Below are 18128 nucleotides of genomic sequence, written 5' to 3' on the forward strand. Positions count from 1 at the left end.
TGGGACCCCCCTTTTATCTCAGCCCCCACTTCACCAATCCCCCCCAAACTTTCAGGGAAGGAGCGCAGCGGACCGAGCCATCTTCTTTGAGAAATTCGCAAAGATTCATCCACCAGGGCCAAAGTTAATCTAAATAGAATGTTGAGGATTTCCTATGGAAACTAGGTCCTAACTATACCTACCTACTGGCCAGTAGGTAATATATATATATATATATAAAATTTCTATGGCAAAATGAAACCCCTCATTTTGTTCCTTTTCAAATTAAATGTATTAAGTGTTACCACTTTATTCCAATCAAGATGACTTCAGGTGTGCCATACTTTTACCATAAGTAAGACTGTTAGCGTTCTAGTTGTTCTTTAGAGCACTCTGGGACATTCTGTCATTGGGCTATAGTTGGGCTACATCTGACTAATATTTGGGCTACATTTGGGCTCTTATGTCTCTGGTGGCCATCTTGGGAGACTGCATATCAGAATTTTTTTAATGAAATATGAGGATTTGAGAAGTCACTCAAAATGTGCCCTAATTTTTCTTTCTTCAGCACTAATCATAATTTCTATGGCAAAATGAACCCCCTCATTTTGTTCCTTTGCAAATTAAATGTTTTAAGTGTTAACACTTTATTCCAATCAAGATGACTTCAGGTGTGCCATACTTTTGTCATAAGTAAGACTGTTAGCGCTCTAGTTATTCTTTAGAACACTACGGGACATTCTGTCATTGGGCTATAGTTGGGCTACATCTGGCTGATATTTGGGCTACATTAGTTTTTTTTTGTCTCTGGTGGCCATCTTTCGGCTACATTGGGCTACATTGGGCTACATTGGGCTACATTTGGCTCTAACATATATATAGCCCAATGTAGCCCAATATATATTTTTTCAAAGTTAATTTTCATAAAAACCACTGAAGCATATATCTTGAGACATAGCAAAGGCACATCGGGGTACCAGTCCCTACAATTTTGCCAAGTTTGGTGAAAATCCATTCAGCCTTGCGAGCTAAAAGTGCGACAGACCGCCCTATGGAAATTAACATGGGGAAAACACGTTTTGGGACCCCCTTTCATCTCGGCCCCCGCTTGACGAATCCCCACCAAACTTTCAGGAAAGGACCGGAGCGCCGGGAGGCAAGGTTGCTGAAAAATTCAGGTAGATATCTCAACCGGCGCCAAAGCTATTCCCAATAGAATGTTGCAATTTCCCTATGGAAATCAATCCTAACTATATATACCTACTGGCGACCGCCAGTAGGTAATATATATATATAACATTTTGTTTCTGGGCAGCCCTTGAAAATTTGGGGGGGGTTCGTCCAGTGGGGGCCGAGAAAAAAGGGGGGTCCCAAAACGTGTTTTTAACATTGAGTTTTCCATAGGGCGGTTGGCCTCACTTTTAGCCCGAACGGCTGAATGGATTTGCACGAAACTTGGCAAAATTGTAGGGACTGGTAGCCCGATGTGCCTTTTGTAGGTCTCAATATATGTGCTCCAGTGGATTTTGAGAAATTAACGTTTAAATAAAGATATATATCTGTAACAGCGGACCGGTTAGCGCTCTGGTTCGCGGACTTTTCGCGCAACGGAGCTTTGTGAAGCGAAGCTGATTGGTTCTCCGGCGTCTGTCAACATTCCAAACAGTCCGTAGCGGCCGCCATCTTGTCTCTCGGTAGGATCGAGAGACAAGAGGAGGTCAAAACAAAGGGGGAAATAACTATAAGGGGGCATAGTAGATCCTCGCTGACCCCCTAGGTTTGATGTGGAGGTTTTAAAAGGGCCCCGCGGGGCAAAAAAAAATAATAAAAATAATAATTGAACGGCTGAATGGATTTGCACGAAACTTGGCAAAATATTAGGGACTGGTAGCCCGATGTGCCTTTGCTAGGTCTCAATATATGTGCTCCAGTGGATTTTGAGAAATTAACGTTCAAAAAAAGATATATATCTGTAACAGCGCTCCGCTTCGCGTAACGGAGGTTTGCGAAGCTGATTGGTCATTCTGTCACTGGGCTATAGTTGGGCTACATCTGGCTGATATTTGGGCTACATTTGTTTTTTTGTGTGTCTGGCGGCCATCTTTGGGCTACATTGGGCTACATTGGGCTTCATTGGGCTACATTCGGCTAATTAGCAAATAGCTCATCGCAAACTAGGAATGGTAAAGAATCGCTATTTATTCCTTAAAGTTCGCTATTTAGGAAATGCAAATAACTTTGATGATACATATGGCGGTTCATCTCTAACAAGATAAGAAGCATAGGGATAGATTTATGATGACTGGCGCATCACCAGGGATGTGTTAGTCATTCTGTGCCGCTGTTCCGTCACCTATGGTGTGCTGCATTTACAATGCGGCGCATCATGGGGCAAAAACAGCACAGATGCGTGATGTATCTGTGCCGTAAAGGTGGCGCATTGCTGGAGTTGTATCGCAAGTGTGATGAAGCTCCAGCAAGGGTCGGGGGTGCCCCTGTCGCAGGGTTTCTGTTCTCACACAGAACTGTGGACAGAGGATTGGAACCTCGGCGAATTAGGGTGTCCCAAAACTCACGTTAGTAATCAAAAACTATTTAGCAAGCTAGGTACAGTGTCACATTGGATATAACAAACTCTCAATGTTTAGACAATCCAGAATATGAACTTATAGTACCTCAGGATACGTGGAACTCATGAACAGTCGGTCGTTATATATTTCTTAGAAACCAGAACATGGAGTTAAGAAGAACACATGTGTATTTGAAATGTTTATTTACTAATGCCGTCTTCTCAGGCGTAGTACCTTAGATAATAAAAGTACACATATTATCAGTAGCAAAATTACCAGCATAGTTACTAGTACATAAAAAGTGAATGGTGATAGTATGTTAACATGCTGTAAATGAATAAGAGTTAGCAACACTTATAAGCAGCCGCGGGCCGTGGAGGGAGTTACGGTGAGGCAGGGAGGCGGGGAGGGGGAGAAGCAGGGTGGAGAATACAAGTACACATATTATCAGTAGCAAAATTACCAGCATAGTTACTAGTACATAAAAAGCGAATGGTGACAGTATGTTAACATGCTGTAAATGAATAAGAGTTAGCAACACTTATAAGCAGCCGCGGGCCGTGGAGGGAGTTACGGTGGGGCAGGGAGGCGGGGAGGGGGAGGGGCAAGGTAGAGAGGGCTCCACCCTGCTTCTCCCCCTCCCCGCCTCCCTGCCCCATCGTAACTCCCTCCACGTCCCGCGGCTGCTTATATCTCACCCTCCCTAATACACATATTATATTATTTGCTAAGAAGGTCTCTTTGTGTTGGTTTAGGGCGTGTCCATACTTTAGTGTCTTAGATTTGAAGGAATCACATCAGCATACACCAGCTCTCTCTTCATGTGAACCGCATCAACTGTTGTGTATGTGTGTTCGGCAAAGCAATATAAAACCCGCCTCATGCCCAGAATTGGCAGAAGTTGCACTTATGTTATGAGTATGAAGTCGTGGAGATCAGACCTCCTAACAATTCTGTATCGTGTTGTTCTTGAAACTTTAGCACTCGCTGTACAGATATAGTTTAACAAGTAAAGCAGATAGTAGACCAATAACATATTATTCTCATGTAAACCACGATGAACTACTAGGTGGAAAGCTAAAGCAACAACTAAGTGTCGTGTGCAGAAGTTGCAAAAAAGGAAAAATGGCGTTTAAACCGGTAATGAGCCCATGCTAACTTAACACGGTGTAAAGATATCCAGGACCTAGATGACACCTCCTCATGATCCGGAAACGAACTGAATAAGATAATAGAAGTGCCATCTCATGAGAGCAGATTGCAAGTTTATATGTGGACGGTCCGCAAGGTAAAGCATTAAAAACTAGGAAAATTCAATGCTAAAGAAAAATAAAACAGCCAAGTACTTTATCGAGTCTTAAGCCAATAGGCAAGGTAAATAATAAAAACTTGACAAATAAGTCAATGAATTGTCAATGAAATGCTAGTACTCAGCATATCAAACATGAAAAAGGTCTATGACATAATTGTGTATGCAAAATAAGCTGCAACAGCCTCCAATAGGAAGTCACCGTCTTCATCCGAAAACAGTTCAGCCATCCAATTTAAAAGCGGAAAAGAACATACGTGCTCTCCCAGCACCGGATCCTCTATCACCATCAGAGGACAGCTCGGTGGGTTTTCAAGAAAGCTGTGTTCCAAGAAAGACTGTGCTGCCGCCAGTAAATTCCAGGGACCAAGTAGTCCATGCATCAATGCCACAGCCATAATCCTTTCGCCAGGACAAATCAACTCGTGAGTAATGATAGGAGTCATCAGCTGATTAAAGTCGACGTCAGGAGAAACCGGTCCGCAGAGACACAAATCAATGGCCCAATCGAAATCACAGGTCAGGCAGTGAAATACAGGCTGGACACAGGTGAAGTAGGAGAACCGAAAAGATAATCCATATGCCGTGCTTAATATCGCCAACGGCATTGTGCCATAATATTCTAGCATGCGATTGCGGAACCATGTCAGCAGCTGCAGGGTCGGAGGTTGCATAGGAGGGACATCCATATTTAAAAATGTAAAAAAGCACAAGAGCGTCCGCTGGTAATGCAAGTAAAAATGCAATCCACGAACCAGAGTGGAGAAAATGGAATGTAAGGGAGCAGGGATGACTCCAAAGATTTTCTCAAATGAAGTCACGAGACCACTGGTAACAACTTTAAAAAAGTGTGCCAGGGATTTTGTGGAGGATGCGTTAAAGATAGTCGGAAACATGTTGCTGAAATTGAAAGGCAAACCTGTGTACGGGTGTTCGCTATGTGAAGTACGAAAGTTTCACAGGCCGAACTCAAGGCCACCTCTCTCTGAGACAAAAGAGCTCTTATTCTTGTCATGCCGTTGAAACATGTCCCAAGGTTGGTATTTGTGGCCAGATTGAAAACTCCCTATGTTCATGTGTGGGAGGAAATAGAACATTTCTGCAGCAAATAACTCGTTCACTTACTGTTACGATAAAAGGAATACTTTTAATTAACTCAGAACAATCTTCATTATTGAGCATCAAATAACTACCATTTTCCAACAACTTGAACGTGGGGATGATAGCAGGAACTGGCGTGCCTTGCAACACGCAAGCCATATTTGGTCGGTGTTTGTTGCATGAATCGTGTAACTGTATGTGCCTACACATTAGTGAATGATCTGGCGTCTCAGTGCATTCCTCTCCATTCAGATAAACTTCTTGATCATCTTTGAAACATCTGTATGTGTATGGAAGCGACCAGACCTCATGAACAAAAGCACTACCTAAAGGTTCATAAAGACCTATTGGTATATATTTCATACAATTTGAAAACTTATATAAAGCAAAAGGCAGCGTTATTAAACCGTGGATAAGGCATGTTGCCAAAAAACCCGCAATCCTCTGGTGATGATGTCACTGAGCATGTCATGAATGATGTAATATGTGACATCATCAGTAGTGGATTATGGGTAATAGTATCTCTAGTTTACTCCCCTATAGCTGTCTTTCTTTTAACATAAGTGTGTGTTTCCTTCCCTTATACTTACTGTTTTTGGTTCGCTTCCAGTTCGCGTACCAGCGAGCGAACTAGGAAGCGAACTAAGAGAAATAGAGGTTGGCACAGTTCCAAATATTGTACCAATTTTTTAATAACGGGGAGGTAGTTCTGAAAAGAACTTTTTTTTTTATTTTTCTGAACATTTTTTTACTGTTTTTGAATTTTTCGGAACAGTTTTATATTTTTTGGGGTTTTTCTTGGAGGGGGCAATGAAAACGATTCATTGTAAAGGGCTCAACAGGAGCAACAAAACAAAAAAAAGAAGTATTTATTATTTTGGGCATTTCGGACAAACTTGCATATGATAGTCAATAGCTCTGTTGATCAGAGTGATGCTTCTTTCTCCGTAGGAAATGAATCCATCGCAAAATACGCAGGTGTGTTTTACTTCACCAAATCTCATTTGTATATTTGGCACCATCTCCCTGCCCTCTGGTCCCGTTACTTCCGGTACAACAGATCTTCTGGCCATAATAGGGAGATTATCTAGGTCGTTCCGAAACTGTGCAGCACTGTAGTTGTTAGGATGCCACCTAGTCATATGGCGATGCATTGTGTAGTTTCCGAAACTGTATTTTTTGTCGGTCCCTCTGGACAGTCTATCTTGACATATAAGGCAAGTTACGTATCTTGCATTTACTTTTTTCTGACCTTTGGGAATTTTAAAAAATTGCCAAATGAAGTTTTCTTTCCGGTGAGACGTCTTGGGCTGCTCAGGCAAAAACTGCCTCTCTTCGTGCTCGTCCTCCTGTTCCTCTTCTTCTTCTTCTTGTTGAATTACAACTTGAGCAGGTGGTCCACTCTTCCTTGGATGTGGTGGAGGTGGTGGGGAAGCACCAGCTGAAGCTACTAAAGAAGCCATTGCTCAGTGATCACAAAGGGTCTTTCTCTCACAATGATGAAAGTCAGAGTGAGGAAAGAAGGAGGGATTTTCATCATTTGGGAAAAACAAGAGTTCTCAACCAATCAAAAGTGTTCATTTTAGATTATATGACCTAGTCTTACATCATTAGGAAACCAAAAGTGAAATGAACCAATGAAAAGTGTTATTACCAAGTCACATGACTTGCTGTGTTTACGTTAAGCGCTTTGCAGGGCCTCCCTGTTTGCTTCCAGAAACCTGCGCTTTGGCACTCGCTTCGCGTACCAGTTCGCTAACGTAGCACGTCATATGACGTATCAAGCGACAACGTGGAACGTCATGCGGACGGGAGGCGTCACGATGTTGTTTTCTAACGCGGCACTTGCGGTAAAGAAACGTTTACCGGCTCGCGGTCTATTTCGCGGCATCAAGGTCAGCTAACGGGAAGCTTCCCGATTCGCGAAGCGGGAACGAAGAAAAAAAAATATTTTAAAAAAAAATTATTCATAAACATATAAAATATATTTTTGGATTTAAAGAAGAATACATTTTACAGCTACAGATATTAGCTGTTAAAAAACCAATGAAATTCACAGAAAAAACCATAGGTTATAGACCATATATAGTTAGGAATTAGCATTTACAAAACCTTGAAAATTCACTGAAAAAAACATAGGTTATAGACCATATATAGTTAGGAAATAGCATTTAGAAAACCTTATTTTACTCACACAAAACCATTGAAATTCCATATATAGTTAGTTGCACTAACTATATATCGCGCACCTGCAATCCACTGCTGATGATGTCACATATTACATCATTCATGACATGGTCAGTGACATCACTGATGACATCACTGATGACATCTCAAATGACATCACTGATGACATCACTGATGACAACATCCAGTGACTGTATGCTTCTGTAAAGTTAAAATATGTCTTACATATTGAAGAATGAGTGGATGTATAAGTGTCTGGATGAAGGATTTAGTAGGTGCATGACTGACTGTATAAGTGACTGATTAAATGTGTCTCACTGAGTGCATGGGTTAGTGACTAAACTGTTTTAAATTGTGCATCATTGTGTCTGTTGTTTTGTAATCTGATGCATGTGTTGATCATTAGCTATATGACTAACTATATGGGTTATTGATTAGTTGCCCAAGTATTTGTATGGGAGACTGAGTGTGTGTGTGGGTGTCTGGGAGGTGTATGACTCTGTGCATAGATGTGTGAGCAGTTGATTCACTAGATGTATGGGTTCAAAAGTGCATGTGGAAACATCTGTATGGGCGGTTGACTGTGTGCATGAGTGTATTGGTGAGTGAATGGATATCTCAGTGCTACATGTCAAAGTAAGTACATATGTAAAACACAGTACATGTGATAGTTGACATATATAAATAACTGTGCATAAGAGCCAGTGAATGTGTGAGTGGCTGTATGGATTATTGTGAACTTGTATCAGGGATTGTATAACAGAGTAAATATGTGTTATTATATGTTCCAATAAGTAAGGTGTGTATAACTATATAGTTGAGGAAATCGAGGTGTGATTGATTCTTTGCAAGACTGACTAGGTGTGTGAGTAACTCCATGGATGAGTGACAGTCTGTGAGTGTCTGTTTACACTGAGTGTATCTAAGGTTATATTAGAGTCTGAAGAGGTTCATTGTATCATCACATGAATGATGTCATCAGTGATGTGATCAGTAATGTCAAATGAGATGTCATCAGTGATGTCATCAGTGATGTCATTTGAGATGTCATCAGTGATGTCATCAGTGATGTCACTGACCATGTCATGAATGATGTAATATGTGACATCATCAGCAGTGGATTGCAGGTGCGCGATATATAGTTAGTGCAACTAACTATATATGGAATTTCAATGGTTTTGTGTGAGTAAAATAAGGTTTTCTAAATGCTATTTCCTAACTATATATGGTCTATAACCTATGGTTTTTTCAGTGAATTTTCAAGGTTTTGTAAATGCTAATTCCTAACTATATATGGTCTATAACCTATGGTTTTTTCTGTGAATATATATATATATATATATATTTATATATATATAAAACATTTCTATGGCAAAATGAAACCCCTCATTTTGTTCCTTTTCAAATTAAATGTATTAAGTGTTAACACTTTATTCCAATCAAGATGACTTCAGGTGTGCCATAATTTTGTCATAAGTAAGACTGTTAGCGCTCTAGTTGTTCTTTAGAACACTCTGGGACATTCTGTCATTGGGCTATAGTTGGGCTACATCTGGCTGATATTTGGGCTACATTTGGTTTTATTTGTCTCTGGTGGCCATCTTTGGGCTACATTGGGCTACATTGGGCTACATTAGGGCTCTAACATATATATAGCCCAATGTAGCCCAATATATATTTTTTCAAAGTTAATTTTTGTAAAAACCACTGGAGCATATATCTTGAGACATAGCAAAGGCACATTGGGTTACCAGTCCCTACAATTTTGCCAAGTTTGGTGAAAATCCATTCAGCCGTTCAAGCTAAAAGTGCGACAGACCGCCCTATGGAAATTAACATGGGGAAAACACGTTTTGGGACCCCCTTTTATCTCAGCCCCCGCTTGACGAATCCCCACCAAACTTTCAGGGAAGGACCGGAGCGCCGCGAGGCAAAGTTGCTGAAAAATTCAGACAGATATCTCAACCGGCGCCAAAGTTATTCTTAATAGAATGTTGTGATTTCCCTATGGAAATCAATCCTAACTATATATACCTACTGGCGACCACCAGTAGGTAATATATATATATATATATATATATATTCACTGAAAAAACCATAGGTTATAGACCATATATAGTTAGGAATTAGCATTTACAAAACCTTGAAAATTCACTGAAAAAACCATAGGTTATAGACCATATTACCTACTGGCGGTCGCCAGTAGGTATATTTAGTTAGGATTTTTTCTCTATGGGTTTTTTGAAAATTCTATGTCTAATAACTTTGGCGTTTGTGGACGGAATCGGCTGAAATTTTCAGGAAAATGGCACATTTTGTTTCTGAGCAGCCCTTGAAAATTTGGGGGGGGGTTCGTCCAGTGGGGGCCGAGAAAAAAGGGGGGTCCCAAAACGTGTTTTTAACATTGAGTTTTCCATAGGGCGGTTGGCCTCACTTTTAGCCCGAACGGCTGAATGGATTTGCACGAAACTTGGCAAAATTGTAGGGACTGGTAGCCCGATGTGCCTTTTGTAGGTCTCAATATATGTGCTCCAGTGGATTTTGAGAAATTAACGTTTAAAAAAAGATATATATCTGTAACAGCGGACCGGTTAGCGCTCTGGTTCGCGGACTTTTCGCGCAACGGAGCTTTGTGAAGCGAAGCTGATTGGTTCTCCGGCGTCTGTCAACATTCCAAACAGTCCTAAGCGGCCGCCATCTTGTCTCTCGGTAGGATCGAGAGACAAGAGGAGGTCAAAACAAAGGGGGAAATAACTATAAGGGGGCATAGTAGATCCTCGCTGACCCCCTAGGTTTGATGTGGAGGTTTTAAAAGGGCCCCGCGGGGCAAAAAAAAAACAAAATAATAATAATCGAACGGCTGAATGGATTTGCACGAAACTTGGCAAAATATTAGGGACTGGTAGCCCGATGTGCCTTTGCTAGGTCTCAATATATGTGCTCCAGTGGATTTTGAGAAATTAACGTTGAAAAAAAGATATATATCTGTAACAGCGCTCCGCTTCGCGTACTTTTCGCGTTACGGAGCTTTGCGAAGCTGATTGGTTCTCCGGCGTCTGTCAACATTCCAAACAGTCCGTAGCGGCCGCCATCTTGTCCCTCGGTAGGATTGAGAGACAAGAGGAGGCCAAAGCGAAGGGGGAAATGACCATAAGGGGGCATAGTAGATCATTCCTGACCTCTTAGGTTTGATGTACCATTTTGCCAAGTTTGGTGTAATTCCGTTCAGCCATTCAGGCTGTAGACGTATGTAAATGTCCTATGGAAAATTGCATGGGGAAAACACATTTGAAAGTGTTGAAATTTAGAACCAATTAAAATGTTACTTTGGTTTTGTATTTGTGTGTGATGAAAGTTAATTGGTTATGTATATATGTCAAATGAGAGGAAACCACAGCCATTTTGTGATACTACTGTCTGAGGTACATTTGTGAGGAATTTTTGGTGGTGAATTTCTGGTGTTTGATTTACACAGTACTAACACTTCTGCTACTTTTAAAAAGGTGAGTTGTTAATTTGTAAGGGGAACTATGTTGTACACTTGAAGATAATTTGAAAAATGTTTTCTGTTATTTATTTGCAGTCCTTCTGTTATACTAAATACTTGATGAAGTTAGTTTTATATTATGTATTACTAAAAACGATAAATGAAAGTGATTATTTTTTTCTGCAATTTACAGCAAGCAATTTCAAAATAAAATGGCTCACAATGAAGAGACCGTGGCAATTTCTTTTGAATTGTCCACTACATTGATTGAAATTGAGAGCACCAATAATGAAATATTGTCACAAGGAGGACATGACTTGTATGATTCCATTAGATTGATTGAAATGGACAGCACCAAGAATGAAATATTGTCACAAGGAGATGACTTGAATGATTCCACTACATTGATTGAAATTGAGAACACCAATAATGAAATATTGTCACAAGGAGGAGATGGCTTGTATGATTCCATTAGATTGATTGAAATGGACAGCACCAATAATGAAATATTGTCACAAGGAGGAGATGACTTGAATGATTCCACTACATTGATTGAAATTGAGAGCACCAATAATGAAATATTGTCACGAGGAGATGACTTGAATGATTCCACTACATTGATTGAAATGGACAGCACCAATAATGAAATATTGTCAGAAGGAGGAGATGACTTGAATGATTTTTTTGATCAATCTCTTGATGGCGAATTTATCGAGTGTTTGGAGACCATAGAGTTACAAGAATCATCATTGCAGACTTTTAATGAGGAGATTCCAGATGAGATGATTGAAGAGGAAATTACTGATGAGGACATGTTACTAGTTGTTTCAAATTTAGAAAATTCTGAAGAATAAATTTATATTTAGAAATCAAAAATTGTTTGAGACATTATTTATTTTTATTTTTAATTTATGAGGTTGTAGCGAAGTGATTGTAGTATAAAATGAGACTTATAGTATAGAGTGCAACATTTTTATGTTACATGGTAAGTTTACTCATATTTACTTCCCTTCTGCCACTATATTATCTCCAATGTGTATTTGACATGTCTTCTTCATCTCCGGCCTCCTTTCTCTCACTGTGTGTCTCCGATGCATCTTATCGCTGGTATTTTGTGTAATTACAGAAGAGAGTAAAATAAAATAGTTCGGAACGTGAAAAGGGGGCAAAGTAGAGTACTCCTCACCCCCTAGGCCTTTTTAGGCGGTCCCAAAAGGATCAGTTTCTGCTTTCCTGAGAGATTATGGTATGAGTTCCATATACCACAATAACTTGCATTACAACATGCAAGATATCTATCTCCTATTACCAACTTTTGGAGATATTCGCGCTAAGCGCGAATATCTCCAAAAAGTAACACCTGCCCTGAGCAGTTCTTAGCCATGTTATCCAATGGGAGGTGGATAACATGGCTAAGAGTATTAGCTCGGTAATGCATGAATATCGCTGACTTTTTAGCGATATTCATGCATTGCGGCCGTTTATTATCGCATTTGCGATAAACCTTGATAATAGTAAGGTTTATCTTCGATAATTTCTGACGATGCTTAGTGGTAAAAAATTGGTTGGTAAGCATCGTTAGCGATAAATATCGCTTAACTTTGGTAATATGCCCCAACGTCTGTTAACGTTCGATTCGAAGGAAATGAGGAAGTGTTGAAAAACATTGTCTGCGCCATCTTGCCTTTTTTGAAATGCCACACTTTTGTCGTGCACGGCAGCCATTTTAGATGTCTTGACCAGACCCACTCTCTGCACGCTGTCGATTCGTAGCATGGCTCCTCACCCTCGTAAGCATCTCCCCCAGGCACTGGTCACCACCGCTCTCTGTCTTATGCATGGGCAATAAACCTTCCCCCATCTGCGCTGCTCTTCCCTGAGAATCACACTCTGTGCCCGCCCGACACCTCCCTTTCGCCCTATTCACTACCGCACCCTCTGACACTCCTCTTCCTCTGTGTCCGAATGTCCAGGCCGGTCCTAGGCTATCAGCTAGCCCTGCAGATGTAGTTTATGGCCCCAGCTGTAAAGAATCACCCCTCTTCAAAGGAGTTATAGTAGATCAAGGCCCACACCCGATGTGATCCGTCACAGCACACGCGTTCCTACTATCTGAAAACCATCCTGTATTGTGATTGGGGAGGGGACCGAGCCTGAAGCGGAAGATTCCAGGAATGACTCTTTGTACATCAAAGTTTTTACAATTATGTGTCACATTAAAAATATATAGCACTCCAACAAAGTAGTAGGAATATAAAACTTTAATAACATATAAATATATACAACAAAACAAAAACAGTAAAAACATTTAAACAACGAAGAGACCGTGGCAATTTCTTTTTAATTATCCAATAGATTTATTGAAATTGACAGCACCAATAATGAAATATTCTTGTCAGTAGCGGTCTGTTGTGCGAATAGTTCCAAGGCAGCAGAACGCGCTGAAATCTAGATGGCACGAAAGTGATGTCTAGTAAGTTGCCGCCCAGCAAAAAACGGCGTGGGGCGCCGCGGGGGTGAGTGAGTCCAGTAGGCACCACAGCTATTCTTACCGGCATTGCAGAATTACTGCTGGGGACAATGCCTGTGCTGTAGCAGGGTCACAGCAGAAACAAAAAGGATTCTGTTGAAGATGTTGTTGGTTTTCAATTTGAAAACAGTTCTGGTGTCAACTGCTATGCTAATATAGTGGTTAATGTTTTGTTTTCTCTAGAAAATGTAAAAGAGGGGGAGGCAGTCCAAAGTTCCGTTAAAAGGGCAAAGGAAAGGATCGGTGGTTTGAACTATCAGTCAAAAAGGGGAGGGGGTGCAATAATTTTTCCTACCGGGTCACACTGTGCTTTCACCGGAAGTAAGGTCTGCAGGATTGTAGTAATTCAAAGTGAGGCTGGCGCCAGCATGGGAGCGCCGACGTCCCGCGGATACAGTTTCGTCACTCCACGGGCGATCATGGCAGTCATTCCCCATCGGGGGTCGGAGACTCCCGCGGCTCCTCTAGAATCTTCAAGGTCGTGGAGGACTACGGTGGTGGAGTCAACCAGTGACCGGGCCATTTCTTTATGTTGGGCCCGCTCTTGCCAGGTCGACCGCCATTTTGAGAGTTCGGCAGCTACCGGCGATCGCGGGGTCACATGAGCGGACGGGCTCCACCCTGCCGGGCGAGACGTTGCAGCATGGCCACAGTGGAAGAACCGTTATCTAGGTCGTTCCGAAACTGTGCAGCACTGTAGTTGTTAGGATGGCACCGCCTGGAGCGCTGAGGGTGCAGCTGGGAAGCCTCCACCTGGGGAGGCGGGAGAGGCCTGTTCGCACCGTCTCTCCCTCCCAGTGCACCCCACGGCGTCTCGCTTGAGATTTGTTATGGCCGGACCAGGCGATGAGGACGAGGGGGGGGTCGGAGGCATGTGCAAGACATCCCCCTCCAGTGTTGTCGCAGCCATTATAAAAGAAAGAAGTGTCCCGTCCGTCTTCGGGCCGGGCTTCCGGTGGATGTCGGCCGGACGCCCCTGGCTCTGGCCCCATGAACGGGTTTCTTGGTTTATCGGCTGCAGCCGGATCCCGTCGGCCTCGGCCCCCCGACCGTTGGTGGTCGGACCGGAAGAGCATGTGGCGGGACTACCTGCAACTCTCAAGGGCCACCGCGGCCGGACTGGGAGAGAGAGGGGAGGGTCGAGGAGACATTCCCCCCCCCTGCAACTGTTCAGCGTTGTAAAGGCAATCCCCTGGCCGGGTCCCGCTGGTCTCGGCCTCTCCTCCGGCTACACCCTACGTTAGGATCTCCTGGCCGAGGCGTGGCAGCAGGACCTGCCTTATATGGGCTGCTCCCGGCTGGGCGTAGCCGGAACCCTGCCCCACCTTGGAAGTTTCCAGAGTGGGGGTGGATGTTCTACTGACTTGCATTTTCCCTAGTCTATCGATTTTTTTGGCGTGGCAGGCGGTGGGACAGCGAGGGGTGATTTGGTTTCTCTTACTGTTTTTCTGGTCTCTCACCACTGGCATATTTTAACGTTTTCTTGTTTCTAGGACATTAATAGGTTTTATCATTACGTTATGTTATCGTTTCTTTGTTCGTTGTTTAATAAAAGTTCATGTTCATCAGTGGCCTACTGATTTTCGTTTTCCTATTTTTTTCTTTCCAGGTTGTTTCATGGTAAAGTTTCTGTTAACAGGATACAGTGATCACTTCGTTATTATTGCATATGTCCTTTTCACTAGGGGTGCTCTCTGGTCGGGCCAGATGACGTATCTCTAGTAAATGGTCCGGGTGAAAAAGGTGCATCAATCAGTGGGGAGTAGATAGGCATGACAGATTACAACGGGGGAGAACGGTCCGCATTACGTACCCTTTCACTACTTGCAAAGATTTTCCTACGTTTATTTGCAAACAGGGAATACCTCCAAAAAGAACTAATTCCCAAACAGTCAATGTTCGGACAATCAATCAATCAATGAGGAATGAAATAGGTACGACGTGTTAAAGGCTTGCGTTACCTACCCTTCACTATCTGCAAAGGGAGATAGAATATTCCTATTCTTCCTCGTTTGCAGGTAGAGAAGATCGTTAAGAGAATTAACTTCGAACAATTCAATGCTCGATTGAAACAATCAACAAGGGGTACTGTGAACACAAATGAACGCCGCTTATATACATACGCATTGCTATTTTCAACAGGTTGTTCCTAATGTTTCTATTTTAGCGAGGTCAAAAGAGATCCCATTAGTGGCCTACTGATTTTGCTCGATTCCTTTTGTTTTTTTACACGATTTTTCGCTATCTGCAAAGACTAAACAGAGTATTGCGACTCTGTGCTTGTTTGTAAATAGAGAATGAACCAAAGAGAACAATCAATCAAATGGAGAGAGAAGCAGGCACGACGGATTACAAAGGGGGAAAGGGCTGCGTTAACTACCCTTCACTATCTGCAAAGAGAGAGTACTCCTAATAGAAATGAGGGGTGGGGGGCAGCAATCAAAGCAGATCAGTGTGCATAAACACGAAAAAAAAAATTCTTACCACGTACTTGACATTCGACAGCTTATGATATTTGCTATTAAAAAACCATTGAAATTCACTGAAAAAACCATAGGTTATAGACCATATATAGTTAGGAATTAGCATTTACAAAACCTTGAAAATTCACTGAAAAAACCATAGGTTATAGACCATATATAGTTAGGAATTAGCATTTAAAAAACCTTATTTTACTCACACAAAACCATTGAAATTCCATATATAGTTAGTTGCACTAACTATATATCGCGCACCCGCAATCCACTGCTGATGATGTCACATATTACATCATTCATGACATGGTCAGTGACATCACTGATGACATCACTGATGACAACATCCAGTGATTATGTGTTTCTGTAAAGTTTAAATATGTTTTACATATTGAAGAATGAGTGGATGTATAAGTGTCTGAATGAAGGTTTTAGTAGGTGCGTGATTGACTGTATGAGTGAGTGATTAAATGCGTCTTACTGAATGCACGGGTTAGTGACTAAACTGTCTGAAAGTGTGCATCAGTATGTCTGTTGTTGTGCAAGCTGCTGCATGTGTTGATCAGTAGCTATATAAGTAGCTATATGGGTTATTGATTGGTTGCACAAGTGTTTGTATGGGAGACTGAGTGTGTGTATGGCTGGCTGGGAGGTGTGTGACTCTGTGCAGATCAATGTGTACTTGTATCAGTGATTCTATAAGAGAGTAACTATGTGTTAGTATATGTTTCAAAAATGTAAGGTGTTCTGTGTTTAACTGTATAGATGAGAAAATGGAAGTGTGATTGATTCTTGTCAGGACTGACTAGGTGTGTGAGTAACTCCATGGATGAGTGGCAGAGTGTGAGTGTCTGTATAGGTGTATGAGTGCATATGATAGTGTTGTAAAGATGAGTGATTGTATGTATGAATGATTGTATGAGTGAATGTGTGTGTAGACATAGGAATCAGTGAGTGCGTATGTAGTAACTAGTATTGGTGTGTCAATGGTTTCAAAAATGATACTCTCTATTTAACACTGGGTGTAACGGAGGTTATATTAGAGTGTGAGGAGATGCATTGTATTATCACATGAATGATATCATCAGTGATGTGATCATTGATGTCAAATGAGATGTCATCAGTGATGTCATTTGAGATGTCATCAGTGATGTCATCAGTGATGTCACTGACCATGTCATGAATGATGTAATATGTGACATCATCAGCAGTGGATTGCGGGTGCGCGATATATAGTTAGTGCAACTAACTATATATGGAATTTCAATGGTTTTGTGTGAGTAAAATAAGGTTTTTTAAATGCTAATTCCTAACTATATATGGTCTATAACCTATGGTTTTTTCAGTGAATATAGTTATGAATTAGCATTTAAAAAACCTTATTTTACTCACACAAAACCATTGAAATTCCATATATAGTTAGTTGTACTAACTATATATCGCGCACCCGCAATCCACTGCTGATCATGTCACATATTACATCATTCATGACATGGTCAGTGACATCACTGATGACATCACTGATGACATCTCAAATGACATCACTGATGACATCACTGATGACATCTCAAATGACATCACTGATGACATCACTGATGACATCTCAAATGACATCACTGATGACATCACTGATGACAACATCCAGTGACTGTATTTTTCTGTAAAGTTAAAATATGTCTTGAGTGGATGTATAAGTGTCTGGATGAAGGATTTAGTAGGTGCATGACTGACTGTATGAGTGAGTGATTAAATGTGTCTCACTGAGTGCATGGGTTAGTGACTAAACTGTCTTAATTTGTGCATCATTATGTCTGTTGTTCTGAAAACTGCTGCATGTGTTGTTCAGTAGCTATATGAGTAACTATATGGGTTATTGATTGGTTGCCCAAGTATTTGTATGGGAGACTGAGTGTGTGTGTGGGTGGCTGGGAGGTGTATGACTCTGTGCATAGATGTGTGAGCAGTTGATTCACTAGATGTATGGGTTCAAAAGTGCATGTGGAAACAGCTGTATGGGCGGTTGACTGTGTGCATCAGTGTATTGGTGAGTGAATGGATATCTCAGTGCTACATGTCAAAGTAAGTACATATGTAAAACACAGTACATGTGAGACTTGACATATATAAATAACTGTGCTTAAGAGCCAGTGAATGTGTGAGTGGCTGTATGCATCATTGTGAACTTGTATCCGGGATTGTATAAGAGAGTAAATATGTTTTAGTATATGTTTGAATAAGTAAGGTGTGTATAACTGTATAGTTGGGAAAATGGAGGTGTGATTGATTGTTTGCATGACTGACTAGGTGTGTGTGTAACTTCATGGATGAATGACAATCTGTGAGTCTGTGTTTACACTGAGTGTATCTAAGGTTATATTAGAGTCTGAAGAGGTTCATCGTATTATCACATGAATGATGTCATCAGTGATGTGATCAGTAATGTCAAATGAGATGTCATCAGTGATGTCATCAGTGATGTCATTTGAGATGT

The sequence above is a fragment of the Lissotriton helveticus genome, chromosome 4_1 (genome assembly GCF_964261635.1).
Source record: "Lissotriton helveticus chromosome 4_1, aLisHel1.1, whole genome shotgun sequence".
NCBI lineage: Eukaryota > Metazoa > Chordata > Amphibia > Caudata > Salamandridae > Lissotriton > Lissotriton helveticus.